This window comes from Sinohyriopsis cumingii, chromosome 18 (genome assembly GCF_028554795.1).
Source record: "Sinohyriopsis cumingii isolate HCF-2022 chromosome 18, ASM2855479v2, whole genome shotgun sequence".
NCBI classification, from domain to species: Eukaryota; Metazoa; Mollusca; class Bivalvia; order Unionida; family Unionidae; genus Sinohyriopsis; species Sinohyriopsis cumingii.
In genome coordinates, this window is record NC_142978.1 from 15527688 (window position 1) to 15544662 (window position 16975).

Here is a 16975-nt window from a genome sequence, read left to right on the forward strand (position 1 = left end):
GCCATTCAGAAGGAGTAGCAATAACAAGATTTTCAAGATGACTGTTATGGTGACAATACTGGATGCCAGATCATCACCTTTTTGATTTAGGACCAACCAAGAATTATGGTGAAAACCCCAATATGGCTTATAATTAATTTAGGAGTAGCAATAGCTAGATTTTCAAGATGGCTGCTTTGGTGGCCATAATGGATGTCCATGAGGCACTAATTTTATTTAGGAACAACAAGACCCTGGAATGAATGTGTGTAAAGTTTGACAGCATTCCTTGAAGTATTTCAGTAGAAGTATCAATAACAAATTTATACTAATGGACAGACAGACACTGGACAATAGATAACACACCACCCTGCAAGCTCCATGACAACTAGAGCTGTAGATAATTGCAATTTTTATAGACTGTTGGTGTATGAACATTTTCAGATACATTTGTAACTTTGTTAATAAAATAGCATTTTTTCTTTCTTGTCAACAACATATGGCAAAATAAATTACATTTTCTTTGATGTTTTTCAACACAAAGAGACAGTGTTGGAGTAACAGATGTTGACATCATCTACGGTTACATCTGCTGCAGTGTGCATGGAATTGTAGCCTTCAAAAGCCTTTATGTGTTCCTAAGCATCAATATTATGCATTTCCAGCACATCTCTATCAACTTTTAACATGTATGCCAATCAACTGAAACAGAAATCAGACATTTACAAGTCTTTTCTATGCTAAGTATGAGGCACCATAAAGCACACAAACCAAGTTGAATACTTTGCAAAATATGGGGACCTGCAATACTTTGCAAAATATGGGGACCTGTCCAGGGATAAATGGGGGGTGCATGTATGCAAATCCTTCTTCACCATTTCCGGAGACTTCAGAGTTTGTATGCTAATACGCATGATCATTATATAATTTTGAGACCATGCAAAAAGAAATGCCAGAAGGCTGGTAGGTTGTAAAAAAGGTTGACCAAGTAATGAACAACTGATATAATAAATGTAAAAAATACCACAAACATTCACTGTCAATATGATGCCAATAAAGGGCAAAGATTTTAGTCAAAAGTAGGGGCCATAACTCTGTGAAATATATCTGATGTGTCTTCTTAATGTGAAGTCTCATTTTGCTTCAGTGCATGAAATCTTTCAAACGTTACTGACCAAAATAATTCTGATTTAATTGATCAACAAATATCTATATAAAATGGGGGCCACAGCTCAAATTTTTATTGGAAAATGGTAAAATTCAAATCTAGTCAAGGTCTACCTAGAACTATGTAAAAGTTTTGTTTGAATCAATTAAGTTCAAAAATTAAAAGAGCAAAGCCAAAATTATGAAGCAATTAATTGGCAAAGTTTTACAATAACCTCTCACTTCTGACTCTGGCTACCCAACTCCAGTAGATTAAGTTGGTCCTTGACACAATCAAGAACAAAGAAAAATATTAACAGCTATCAAAGAGAGGATCAAACAGAAATGCTTCCAGAGGTTGTTGAATAATTGATGGTCATGACTGAATAATGCAAAGTTAGGAGACACAACTCCATCAATGAACAAGAGGCCCAAAGAGGCCTGATATCATTCATAAATAGTTGACATGTAACAGCTTGTGAATACAAATTTCTGTATGTATGAGGAGGGTATTTGCATGTGCATGCTAGGAAATAAAGCTGTTAACAGGTACCTGGTTATCCACCCATTCATAATTACCCTGGTAATAAAATGACCTTTAGAGTACCCATTTATCATACACAAGTTTTCTGCCACTGCTTGTTGAGAAAGTCACTTTATTTTCAAGCTGACGATCCTTTTGACTGAATGTAGGAACAGCACCATTTTAATTTAGAACCAATATAATATTGTAACAAGTCTTTTGTAAAAACCACATGTTAATATAATCATTCATTTGGGAGTAGTCATTAGAAGATTTTCAAGTTGGCAGCCATATTAGTTATCAGATCTGCACCATTTTTTGGACTAAACATCATAAGAGTTTTCTGGTAAGCTAATGAGCCTCAAATATGTGTACTTTTTCAGTGTCAATCTGAGGCATGAATCTTCCAGTAAATAACTGACCATCATCTCATAGCTTGTTTTCCCAAAAGACAACATGGAATACAGATATATGCACCTACTTGTAAATATATGTTAACAGAATATAGGTCTAAGCCTTAGCATACAATTGCAACATTAAAATTCTACTTCTGTAAAATTATCATCTCATTTTTCAACAAAACTTGTATAAAACATTGAACTATGCAACTTATCTTTTCTGAATTATTATGTAACTAGTATTCCTAAAATATCATCTGTGATATATGTAGTACCCTGGGATACAATTACAAACATGACTAATGACCTTAAGGATACCCTTGACACCTGCATGAAATATATCACAAATGAAGTGGAACAGCAGATAGTTAAAACAGACACAACAAATGGCATGGACAGTATCTCAAGTTCTGAATGCTATGACAACCAGGAATAGAGCTAAAGCACTGGAAAATGAAACAAAATTAAGATGTAAAGAAATAAAAGATAGAAATATGTAGCCTCAGAAAGATTACTCTAAACAAATATTTGAGTGATAAGGTCGACCCTCTAACCATTTGGAAAATGTTTAGAAAGCTAGGAACAGGTAAATGTAAAAATATTTTCAATATTAACAGTTAACAATGTGGTGTGTGCTACCACTGATCCAAAGCATACAACTGTGCGATACACTGATCCAAAGCTTAGAACTGTGTGATACCACTGATCCAAAGCATATAACTGTGTGATACCACTGATCCAAAGCTTAGAACTGTGTGATACCACTGATCCAAAGCTTATAACTGTGTGATACCACTGATCCAAAGCTTATAACTGTGTGATACCACTGATCCAAAGCATATAACTGTGTGATACCACTGATCCAAAGCTTATAACTGTGTGATACCACTAATCCAATGCATACAACTGTGTGATACCACTGATCCAATGCATACAACTGTGTGATACCACTGATCCAAAGCATATAACTGTGTGATACCACTGATCCAAAGCATATAACTGTGTGATACCACTGATCCAAAGCATATAACTGTGTGATACCACTGATCCAAAGCTTATAACTGTGTGATACCACTGATCCAAAGCTTATAACTGTGTGATACCACTGATCCAATGCATATAACTGTGTGATACCACCGATCCAAAGCATATAACTGTGTGATACCACTGATCCAATGCATATAACTGTGATACCACTGATCCAAAGCATATAACTGTGTGATACCACTGATCCAAAGCTTATAACTGTGTGATACCACTGATCCAAAGCTTATAACTGTGTGATACCACTGATCCAATGCATATAACTGTGTGATACCACTGATCCAATGCATATAACTGTGTGATACCACTGATCCAAAGCATATAACTAGTATTCATAATGATATTTTAGCAAACATTCCTCCCAAGTTGTCTGCCATTGATACAGATCATGTTATACTTGAGGTGAAATGTAAAATGAAAACTATAATAAAGACTAGTTTCTGAAATAGATTAGAACACCAAAAAAAAAACTTCAATTAATGAAATTAAATATCAAGCCACACACAGGTGGCATATGAGAATACCACAACTGCTAGAATTTTAAGGTGACACTGATCAACCATTACAATCAGAGCTAGAGAATTAAACATCAGGAGGAAAAATGGCATCACTTGGGTACATAAATATACTATTTGGGTACATAAATATAACATTTTTAGAACAAAATAAACTGCACTGGAGTGTACAAAAGTTGTAAAATGGAAGAAATAGTACATCATTATGATGTATGAGAAATTTCAATCCACAAATAGCACACTGATCATGAAATAGTTTATCATTATGATGTATGAGAAATTTCAATCCACAAATAGCACAATGATCATGAAATTGTATTCATTATTAGAATAACATATTTGGCAAATTTTTTTCAAGATTTTGTGATTATTGGTGGCTAATAAGGTTTGTCATTTTGCAATGGAGGGATTTCCAGCAACAGAAAGGTTTAAGAAACTTACTTCTTTTTTAAAATTTGGACAAAATGAATAAAAGGTATTCCTTCCTGACGTCATATTTTATCATAGTGACTACCGGTACATTTTCTTTCCTCAAACAAGTTTGTTCACAAACATGAGAAATATAATAAAGTTGGGTTTTAAAAGTTTACATTTTTTAAGACTGCAAACTATGAAGACTCACGTTTAATAGCTTTACCTAAATGATTTGATTACTAAAATCACTATGACTGTCCTTTGCACACCACGTACTCCTAATTGGTATTTTATGTACAGCAGTAGGGTCTCCATCTGAATTGTTAAAGATCTGACAACATGTACATCTTTCAATAATGCTCCCATAACATGTAGAGTTTCACAGCAATCGATACACCAGAGTCCCTTACAGGAACCAATGCTCCCATAACATGTAGAGTTTCACAGCAATCGATACACAAGAGTCCCTTACAGGAACCAATGCTCCACTGTTTGAAAATTTCAATCAAGAAGAATGTCCTACAACAAGGTTTGTATATCAGGCATTGTGGAAGTCTTCTATCAATTTACTTCTTTCAATTGCTATTTAACACATCATTAGTTTCTAAAAATAAATGAAATGTGCCAAACATGTTGAATTCTGAGATTATTAATGCTCAAATTACCTTCTAAGCTGTAAAAAGTTGGGCAGAAAACAGTTTGGTTTCTTTACAGCATCACCATTTACCTAAATAAAATATGTACAGCGAACAGTAAATTATACACCTGCCCTGTGTATAACAGTTTTCCATGTAGATAACAATATTTTGTGAAGAAACTAATTTTCTTCTTTCAAAATAATTAATTTTGACCAATGAACATTGACCCCAAAATTGGGCTTCTTCCTTACCAAATATGTAAGCTATTTACCAAGTCTGGTCCAGACCTGTTTAGAACTAATGTTACTGTGCATATACCATCTTTCTTCTTTCAGTTACTGTGACCATAGAGTCGGACCATTCACCCCAAAAGTGATAGAAAAAAATCCTTAGTCCATGTGCAAGCTGTCCACAAAGTCTGCTTCAGTTATGTGATGTAAAACTAATGCTGTTGTGCAGAAACCAATCTTAATTGGGTTTTCACTCATCCTAAATACCAGCCATTCAAAAAGTGTGGTAACCAATCTTAATTGGGTTTTCCCTCATCCTAAATACCAGCCATTCAAAAAGTGTGGTAACCAATCGTAATTGGGTTTTCCCTCATTCTAAATACCAGCCATTCAAAAAGTGTGGTAACCAATCTTAATTGGGTTTTCCCTCATCCTAAATACCAGCCATTCAAAAAGTGTGGCAACCAATCTTAATTGGGTTTTCCCTCATCCTAAATACCAGCCATTCAAAAAGTGTGGTAACCAATCTTAATTGGGTTTTCCCTCATCCTAAATACCCGCCATTCAAAAAGTGTGGTAACCAATCTTAATTTGGTTTTCCCTCATCCTAAATACCAGTCATTCAAAAAGTGTGGTAACCAATCTTAACTGGGTTTACCCTCATCCAAAATACCAGCCATTCAAAAAGTATGGTAACCAAATCTGATAAAGAACTCAAGTTATTGTGCAAAAGCCAAGTTTCTTTTCTCAGTCACCTTTACCTTTCTAAACTAAAATTGCAAGCCATCCAACAAAAGTTATTATGCAGAAACATTATTTTCTGGTCAGAGACACTAACATTTTAATCTTTTACCAGGAACCAATAGGGTTTTTACTTACTCCAAATGAAAGCCGTCCATAAAAGTTGGACATGTAGACTGTGAAGGGCTCAAGTTAATATGCAGAAACCATTTTGTTTCAGTCAGTGACCTTCACCTTTGACTTTCTGCTATAAAATCAAAAGGTTCTTCCTTATCATAAGGACAAGCCATCCACAAGTCTGGTAACTAATCTATAAATGGTGGACAGTTTGAGTTACTGTGTGGAAATGAAATGGTAATAGACAGAAGGATGGATGGATGGACATCACAACATGGCAATGTTATGTATATCTATATTGTGTCTTTGGGTGCATGACTATAGATTGCAATGAGCTATAAATAGGAATTGGCAAATTTTGAAATCAATTTTCATTTTGTAATTAGAGAATTAAATATTTGTTAAGTTTTACACAACTTATCGGTTTTGCTTCTTTTTATTAGTTTATTTAAGACCACAGAGTCAAAACAGTAAGCACCACCATGTGGCAGGCATATGGAAGATGTTGTAAACTGTAAGGTTCAAAATGGCCAAACCATCACCCTGATAGTGCCAATGCAAATGTCAATCTTTCATTAGGCTTTCTCAGAGACAATGCCACACAGTACAGATGTCACTGCTTTTGTACACGTCCTTCAAGCTGCATTTAACCCACATATATAATCACTGATTCCATGAGATGATCTCTTTACAAACACAACCGCTCCAGTGGCCTAGTGGTTAGAGCGTCCGCCTCGGATGCGAGAGGTCGTGGGTTTGATCCCCAGCCAAGTCATATCAAAGATTTACAAAAATGGTACTAACAGCTGCCTCACTTGGCGCTCAGCATTAAGAGGTCAGTGTTAGGACTGATCGGCCTGGTGTCAGGATAATGTGACTGAGTGGGATATCATGCTACATGTCTGCAGCATGATGCCCAAGTGCTAGAAATCACTATAAACTGCCACACTGCAGACATCGTAATGATATGACTGAAAAATTGTTAAAGGTACGTTAAAAATCCAAATCACACACACACTTTACAAACACCTTCTTGTTTGCATCTAAAAAAAATTGTCAGATGCACGTATCTCATATGCAAAAGTTTTACAAAAGCAAACCGAAACAAATAATTTCCAAATTTTCTGGCTTAATTGCTGATTATGTACTTGAGACAAGAGCTATCAGTAATGGGTGGATACAAGGTTATAGGACAAAAAGTCACTATCTGAATTTCACTATTATGAGTTACATGTAGGACAAAAAGTCAAAGAACACGAAGTCACACTTTGAATTCTGTATTGTTGCAGGTTTTTATATACATGACACAATAAATTGCACCATCTTCGTTGTGATATCATAATAATAACAATGTACAAGCTGCATGATTTTTTTATACTCTTTTAAAGATAGCAGTTCGAAACAAAATAAAAAGTAACTGCTAATGCAAAAATTCATTAATGATTTAATTTAAATGCATTGCTGTATTTTGTCAGTTGAATATTCATACCAACACCACAAAGAAACTCAAGTATAATAGAGCAAATTTTTAGACATCATGTAGTACATTAGCTGCAGTCAGCGAGACATGCAACAATTAAAATTGATGAATGGGCTAGGTGCTGTGTTAAATTGCTAGCCTGCAGTGGTTTTAACATACCTGGCATAGGGTGTGATTGATTTTTAATTAGAGTCTGTAATAACAGTCAGACAGATAGAAAAGGCAAGGTGAATTTTAGGGTTTAAGTACCTGAAAATTTATAAAGTTGAAATGATACAGAGACAATTTTGTGCCATTTGAAATAAGTGTCATACAATTAAATTTTTCTTAAATTGTTATTATTAGGGCGGAATAGAGTGAATTTTTCAAACGTTGATGGGAATGTAGTAATAACAGCAGATAAATTTAATCCTGATCCGCTAAGCTTAATAAGGGGATGTGGTTCCCAGATAAAATTGAATGTTTAAAGCATTCTCAATTGAAAAATTAATCTCTCCAAGTTTTTGCAGGAAAGCATAAAGTTCTCAGTTCCAAGGAAAAATAGCAAGCATCTTTTCTCTTTAAAATTTCCAAGGGATGGTTCTGGAAGTTTCAGGGACAATCAATACTGTACAAACTTAACCCTCAAATGAACACTTGCTGCAAAGTGTTAACAAAACTATTTCATGAGGATAGCCATACAAGTTTTATACAGGTTTTCAGAATTTATCAAATATTATATCACTTTTGTAGCTTTAAACTAAGAAACTCTTCCAAACTTTGTTTGTTACAAAATAAGTATAAGTGTTGATAAATTAGGTTCTATGTTGCTTTTCTAACTATCACTCCTTAAAAAAAAACTGCATAAGCTTATATCTATCAATGCATAATATGCCAGCATTTCTGGGTCAATACAGTTTGCATTTGGAGCCAACTTATATGAGAGTATATACAGTGCTTATGCATACAAACTAATCTGCTGCAAACTTGTGAACAATATACCATATTTATCCTATGATAATCCCTTACTTAATGATAATACCACCCATTTTTATTATAAAATATTGGCCAATATTCACTAGTAACATCTATGTCTGATAATAAGCCCACCTCCAATTTTTGGACAAATTTTATTAGCCTGGCCACCTGGTCTTATCATCAGGGATATACAATAACAGGACGTCTGGTCTTATCACCAGTGAAATATTGTAATGTTATTTTGCCATTTATATATATTATAACATGATTCAGTCACTTAGCCACCTGTCCTTCACACAATTCTTGTCCATTGCTTAAAGATTTTCCAGTGACTTTAACTTCATATGCATCTGAGTATGCAGACAATTACTAATTAGTAATGCAATAATTACCAATCAGATATGCAATAATTGCCAACCAAATATGCTGTACTTACCATCAGATATGCAGTAATTACCAATCAGATATGCTGTAATTACCATATGTAGTAATTACCGATCAGATAATCAACATAGAGTTGGTCAAAACTTTGTACAATTTTTGCTTCATTTGTTGACAGGCTGAAATCTCTCAGCAATGCAGTTCTGGCTACATACAACTTTTTTTTTAGAACGGCAATAAAACTATTGTGAAATCTTGAATGGGAAGAAAAAATCCCTTCCTCATCAGTCTAATACATTAACAATCCAAGGATCCCCAAAACAAACGGAGCTGCCAGATCAATGCAAAATATATTAGTAAAAGATTCACAGAATTTATAACAAGTAGTGACAGCAAAGTAAACATTAACAGCAAAGTAAGCATTAAAGATTAACAGCAAAGTAAGCATTAAGTAAAATGTGTCATATTCAGTACTAGATTCACTGTTGCTTAATTTTAAGTAAAATCCTCCCATGTTCCATTAGTTTTTTCTCAAACTATTTATTTTTTAAATTTCTTTAAAACAATATACAATTTTTAATGTTGTCAACAACATTGTTTTATGTCACTCTATAATCTTCTAAAAAATGAATTTTAACTGATATCAAAGTAGGTTTGCTGTATACAAATACATAAACACATAACTGATAAGTCCAACAGTAATATTTAATATGGCCTCAAACATGTGTTCCAGGATAAAAAAGTTGACTTCTTGTTCCTAGAAGCTTTTTGTTTATTAGGACTTCGGCTACACATATTTGTTCTAAGGATCTTTTATGTGCTGACACCTCACCACACAAAATAGCTAAGACAACACTTGGACAAAAGAAACCTAATGCCTTGAGGCAATTCTTTAATTATACCAGTCCAGTCCTAATGCCTTGGGGCAATTCTTTAATTATACCAGTCCAGTCCAGTCCTAATGCCTTGGGGCAATTCTTTAATTATACCAGTCCAGTCCTAATGCCTTGGGGCAATTCTTTAATTATACCAGTCCAGTCCTAATGCCTTGGGGCAATTCTTTAATTATACCAGTCCAGTCCTAATGCCTTGGGGCAATTCTTTAATTATACCAGTCCAGTCCTAATGCCTTGGGGCAATTCCAGTCCAGGTCTTCAGCTTTCAAACCTCTTATGTGCTCGGTTATTTAGTCATGACTGTGTCTAATTGAGGAAGTTCTATTCTTGATTACACTGTCAGGAAGACTAATCTGTACCTCAGTTCCCTCAAGGGGATTTGTTACATTTTTGGGGACGCTTGTAATTTGGGGTGGGAGAATGTCCCATGAGCTTTCTTAAAGAACTACCCTAAGATGTAAATAGTGCTCATTTTTAACTGCCCTCAAGCCCATGTTTTTCATTATTCTATCAATACCTTCTCCAAATGTAATAATGTTTTTCTATGGTGTTGTCTTGGTGGAACTATAGAAGAACATTTGTCATTTAGAGAGAGAGAGAGAATCAGTACAATATTTAGTAGTTCACATGACATATTGTGACTCTAACAGTGCTTGCTGAAACAGGTGTAATTCCCAAAGAAAGGTAATGTCATCCAGTAATCAGTGAAAATGTATACTATCCTAAAGGATATCCTTGCAGCTTGACAAATTTGAAATACACAACTTTCAGTATCTATTCATTATACCCTTAATGACATCACACCAATTTGCATGTGTCATCATTAATATTACACACTACAGTAGTCTGAGGCTACACAAACTGAAATATTTCTTCTTTTATTTCCATTTCAAAAGGGGGGCCTCGAGTGGCCTAGTGGTCTAAAGCACCTTCCGTTACGGATCACTGCGATCTCACCTCTGTTGTGTGGGTTCGAGTCTCGGATTCGGCTAATGTGGCTATGTGAGAAAGCTTGCCAGTAGCTTCTCCTGGGTCGGTGGTTCTTTCCGGGGTTTTCCTGGGTTCTTCCTCAACCATTAATACTGGCCGCCATGTATAGCCTATCGTGTGCTGAAAAATGGCATTAAACCCAACAACAACAGCAACAACCATTCAAAAGCTACAGAAATTACATTAAAAATTAAAAATGCAAATATTTCATAGATTGTAGATACATTGTTGAAGGTTATTATCAATGCATATGTTTTATTATGAAGATCTATTCTTAGTTTATCCTATCAGATATTTGTCTACAAAAAAAAAGCCTGGGAAGCCGAACTCTAGAAAATTATTATTTAAACTGAGTCTGTTACTCCCTGGTTTGGAACTGTGTTTTTGAAATCTGATATATTTTGTGACAATTCCAAAGAGAAACGTATGATATCAGACCAGTCTTACTCATCAAGACAATAATCATACCTTTTTAAATATGTAAAATAGCTAAATCAGCATTACTAATTCATGGTGCACTGGATTATATGTTTATATTACATACAGCTAGTGTTCTCCAATGTAATAAAGCACTAGCATTTGAAACATGTATTCAATGTCCAGAACTTTTACCAATAGCACTGTTTATGCTGATCAAACGTGTCATCATAAAACATGGACCATGCTTACTTACATCATAAAACATGGACCATGCTTACTTACATCATAAAACATGGACCATGCTTACTTACATCATAAAACATGGACCATGCTTACTTACATCATAAAACATGGACCATGCTTACTTACATCATAAAACATGGACCATGCTTGCTTACATCATAAAACATGGACCATGCTTACTTACATCATAAAACATGGACCATGCTTACTTACATCATAAAACATGGACCATGCTTACTTACATCATAAAACATGGACCATGCTTACTTATATGTAACATGTTCACAATTTGAACTAAATGCTTTAAATGAAATTCTTCTGCATATCAATTATTTCAGAATTTTTGTTTTAATTTTTTGTCAATCAGTCTGATAAAAATTAATGACACGCTGCTTATCTAAATCTCAGTGGAAAATATCACTACAAATAACCCCTAATCTCTTTCAAAGACTACAAGTAATTAGTTATTCAGATTATATCAAAATACATGAGGACATTCTGAATGCGGGGAAAGATGTCACCTAGACATCAAAATGGTACTGGAACAAAGGAGAGTGGGATAAATTAAACACAAATAGCTTGAAAGCCGAGTCACAAATGACACATAAAGTGAAACTTGTCCATAAAGGACATTCAAGAGACTGTGATATTTTTCTTTAATGGAAAGATACCATTATTCTCAGGTGAAACAGAATGTTAAAATGAAAGAGATATACAAGATTGCACAAGGGAAGATAGACAAACTAATGAATGCTCTTTCTATGTCCACACTCCTTATCAACGACAGACTTTGCATGTTCTGCTGGTCTTGTTTCTGACACCATCCCACAGAGTCCCTTGTATAGACATGTCCTTGTTTCTTGTGCCCACCAGTTACACATTCAAATGAGGAATGACTTCCAAATTGGCGACATGCAAGGATATATTTATTTTGCCCTTTTACTTCATTTATGCTTCAAAGGTTATAAGGAATTCACCACAACAGCCTATCATTTCAAAAAGAAAAAAACACATTTTAAATGGAATAAAATTTATAAGATACCTTGTTGAGAATGAATATATCTTGCCTGCTCAGAAAAATATACCATTACTTCAGTTATGTAGGTCACCAAAAAGTGCTGATCTGGCATTTCATGCAAAGCACAAGCCAAGTGTCTTGGTCTATGATGGGGTATTTAAAAAGTTATGAATACTCCAAATGCACAAACTTTCTCAGTCTGATTATCCAATGACTGAATGACATTTTGTATTCACTTTATGGCATGCTGTTCCAGCACTTAAAAACTTCACTTCCCAGCATGATGGCTTTCAAATCATCTGTCCCTCAGCAAATCTTTTGATAGTACGATTCAGCCAAACATCAAATGGAACTTGCAGGGTTGTACAGAAAATGTTGCAAAGGTTAGATGCTGTGCTCCTTCAGAAGATCTGTCACAATGAGAAATTTATGTGGCAGTGTGTTGTTATGGACTACATAGAGACCTTGGGTATCTGTACAAAGATGGAGGGTTTGGTCAAGTTCCCCAACTTTCGGCAACACTTTAGAGGCATACAAATGCCCAGCAACATTAGCATAGTCAGGTACAGGTTCCTGTATGCCTGGGTCTTTTGCATCAAAAATAATACATAAAACTCTATTTACAGTCCAAACACATCAAGTGATTCATGATCTCAGCTCATTTTCCAATCCAGACTTTATAATTTTCTCTTAAGTTGGGTTGTAAAGAGTAAATCCATATTTCATCACCTATGACACTCTCATTCACACAGTTCTTGTCACTTATTTCATACTTGGCAAGTATCTGTTTGACAATTTCATCCTAAGTCTGTTTTTGTTTAGCCATCAACAAATGCAGACCCAATGCTACACAAATGATTTTGAGCTCCTCAATATGTAGCAGCTAATGAACTAACTCCAGTGATAACAGAAATATCTTCAACTGTGTATCGAACATTTTCATTAATTGCCCCTTTCATAACAGCAACTTCCAACTCACCAATCACAAACAACTGTCTTCCAGTAGGAGAGTTATCTTCCATGGATTCATGACCATCTTTAAAATTATGAAGCCATCTTGAAAGATTACAAATAATTCCATCCACAGATTTTGTTGAAGTTGGTCTTGATAGACTGAGTCTATGTGTGTCCAAAAAGGCACCAATTTTACACTGTATTCTTTACACAGTTCTTATCTCATGCATATTCATATCTGCAGCTGCTGATCATCTCATGGAACATTTTTTCTCTCTACCTATTAGCATGAAATATACTGACAAGTTCCAATAAAAAAAAGGTTAGAAAGCTGAAAGTCAGAACTTTTTACATATCCCTCATGGGCAATGGAACCCAATTACTTAAAAGTAACTGAATTACTGGAGGTGCCAAAATACCATTCCTTTGTAAATTGAACTCATTTAAATTAAATCTAAAGCTTCCAGTTTTCTATCCAGAAATGGAAAACAATATTCTCCACCCAAGGGACCTCCAAGGCCATAATGTGGGGTTGTTTAGAGAACAAAATAGGGGTCACAAATATCCTTACCTGTTTTTTGGATTATTCAAGAAAATTCAAACTCCTCTGGGCCTTTCATTATCGATCCCCTGCTGTGAGCCTTCCATAATGGGATTGGAATCCTCATGCTTCAATAACAATTTCCATCCAAAATTAACTTCGAACATTTGAATTTAGCTTTTTTGCATACTTCTGTTGAAATAAATGCAGCAGTGTTTTTGCTGAAGATTGCATCTTCTCTTCTTTACATTTTCAATCCAGGATCACTGACCATGTTTTCTCAATTGATAGCCAAGCTAATCAAAATCATTAAGAGATCTATATCAGCCAATGAAACTGATGATCTTGTGCTTCTTTGGCAATGAGTACATTCTATTTCAGTAAGCCAGCTTGGAATGTGCTTGATTCAGTCAGTCTAAACTCATGCATTATGACCTTTAATCTTATGTTCTGGGGTCTTTTCTATTTGCCCCATGGGCGCCATTAAAGAGACTCCTATCCTATGCCAAAGATGAAAATATGGGTAAATGGAACTGCCTAAAATGAACTCTATTCAAATAATGCATCATAAATAAATTTATTCTGTATTTTGTATATGTCAGCATTTAGGTGGAAATTTTAGTCTGGCTTTGAGTTGTGTTGTTTTTTCTATGTGAATGGCTTTCACAGGTCAGTACCAGAGATTAAGTATGATACGTTAACTGCTTTATAGGACTGGTCTAGAAATGGGTAGATCTAAAATAGAGGATATATAGGTTGGAATGGGTAAATCTAAAATAGAGGATATATAGGTTGGAATGAGTAAATCTAAAATAGAGGATATATAGGTTGGAATGGGTAAATCTAAAATAGAGGATATATGGGTTGGAATGGGTAAATCTAAAATAGAGGATATATGGGTTGGAATGGGTAAATCTAAAATAGAGGATATATAGGTTGGAATGGGTAAATCTAAAATAGAGGATATATAGGTTGGAATGGGTAAATCTAAAATAGAGGATATATAGGTTGGAATGGGTAAATCTAAAATAGAGGATTCATAGGTTGGAATGGGTAAATCTAAAATAGAGGATTCATAGGTTGGAATGGGTAAATCTAAAATAGAGGATTCATAGGTTGGAATGGGTAAATCTAAAATAGAGGATTCATAGGTTGGAATGGGTAAATCTAAAATAGAGGATTCATAGGTTGGAATGGGTAAATCTAAAATAGAGGATTCATAGGTTGGAATGGGTAAATCTAAAATAGAGGATATATAGGTTGGAATGGGTAAATCTAAAATAGAGGATATATAGGTTGGAATGGGTAAATCTAAAATAGAGGATATATAGGTTGGAATGGGTAAATCTAAAATAGAGGATATATAGGTTGGAATGGGTAAATCTAAAATAGAGGATATATAGGTTGGAATGGGTAAATCTAAAATAGAGGATATATAGGTTGGAATGGGTAAATCTAAAATAGAGGATATATAGGTTGGAATGGGTAAATCTAAAATAGAGGATATATAGGTTGGAATGGGTAAATCTAAAATAGAGGATATATAGGTTGGAATGGGTAAATCTAAAATAGAGGATATATAGGTTGGAATGGGTAAATCTAAAATAGAGGATATATAGGTTGGAATGGGTAAATCTAAAATAGAGGATATATAGGTTGGAATGGGTAAATCTAAAATAGAGGATATATAGGTTGGAATGGGTAAATCTAAAATAGAGGATTCATAGGTTGGAATGGGTAAATCTAAAATAGAGGATTCATAGGTTGGAATGGGTAAATCTAAAATAGAGGATATATGGGTTGGAATGGGTAAATCTAAAATAGAGGATATATGGGTTGGAATGGGTAAATCTAAAATAGAGGATATATAGGTTGGAATGGGTAAATCTAAAATAGAGGATATATAGGTTGGAATGGGTAAATCTAAAATAGAGGATATATGGGTTGGAATGGGTAAATCTAAAATAGAGGATATATAGGTTGGAATGGGTAAATCTAAAATAGAGGATATATGGGTTGGAATGGGTAAATCTAAAATAGAGGATATATAGGTTGGAATGGGTAAATCTAAAATAGAGGATATATGGGTTGGAATGGGTAAATCTAAAATAGAGGATATATAGGTTGGAAGGCCATGAGTGATTGAAATTCAAAAGTAAAATGTTGAGTCAAATTATCTTTTCAAAGCTGTTCTCATTAACTAAAAAAGGTGGGGAAAAGGTTTTACTGATGCATTGTCAGTTTTTTTAACAGCTTAGATTAGAAGCCCCAATAATAAAAGTAGCAGTTTATTCCCTTGGTGTGCTCGTTTCAAGCGCATGAACTTCAAAATAATGACACTGCTCATATGGTTCTCTCCACAAAGAAGTATAAATCAAGTTATGTGCTGCTGTACAGGTCTGGTCAATAGTATTTAGAAATTAAAAGACAATGAATTTTCAATATTACACTGTTTCCACAAGTTTATAATTAAAACAAATACAATAATACCATGTGCCCAGTAAATTTACATTAATCTCTTACAATGAAAGAACAATGTGGGGAATACAACTAAAATTCTATGGAGCTGAATAGTCCATCCCAAAGTGCAATTTGGTAAGGGTGAGAGTTGGAACACAATTAAAAGTTCATAAAAAGAATGTTCTGTTTTCATTCTAAATTCAGCTTCATTAAATCTGTTTGGGCCATTTCTATCCACTAAATTCATTAAATCTGTTTGGGCTATTTCTATCCACTATATTCATTAAATCTGTTTGGGCCATTTCTATCCACTATATTCATTAAATCTGTTTGGGCCATTTCTATCCACTATATTCATTAAATCTGTTTGGGCCATTTCTATCCACTATATTCATTAAATCTGTTTGGGCCATTTCTATCCACTATATTCATTAAATCTGATTGGGCCATTTCTATCCACTATATTCATTAAATCTGTTTGGGCCATTTCTACCCACTATATTCATTAAATCTGTTTGGGCTATTTCTATCCACTATATTCATTAAATCTGTTTGGGCCATTTCTATCCACTATATTCATTAAATCTGTTTGGGCCATTTCTATCCACTATATTCATTAAATCTGTTTGGGCTATTTATATCCACTATATTCATTAAATCTGTTTGGGCCATTTCTATCCACTATATTCATTAAATCTGTTTGGGCCATTTCTATCCAATATATTCATTAAATCTGTTTGGGCCATTCCTATCCACTATATATATATATATATATATATATATATATATATATATATATATATATATATATATATATATATATATATATATCAAACTGTCTGTTTAAAGGAGACTAGAAATCAAAATTTTCCTTTTACGTATTTAATTCT

The 16975-nt window shown here is 34.2% G+C and overlaps 1 protein-coding gene across 4 annotated transcripts in view; it reads right to left on the bottom strand.

Annotated features, from left to right (window-relative positions):
- LOC149776139 (uncharacterized) overlaps positions 1-16975 on the bottom strand; it is a 332110-nt gene that overhangs the window by 119347 nt on the left and 195788 nt on the right. The gene's annotated exons all lie outside the window — the stretch shown is intronic.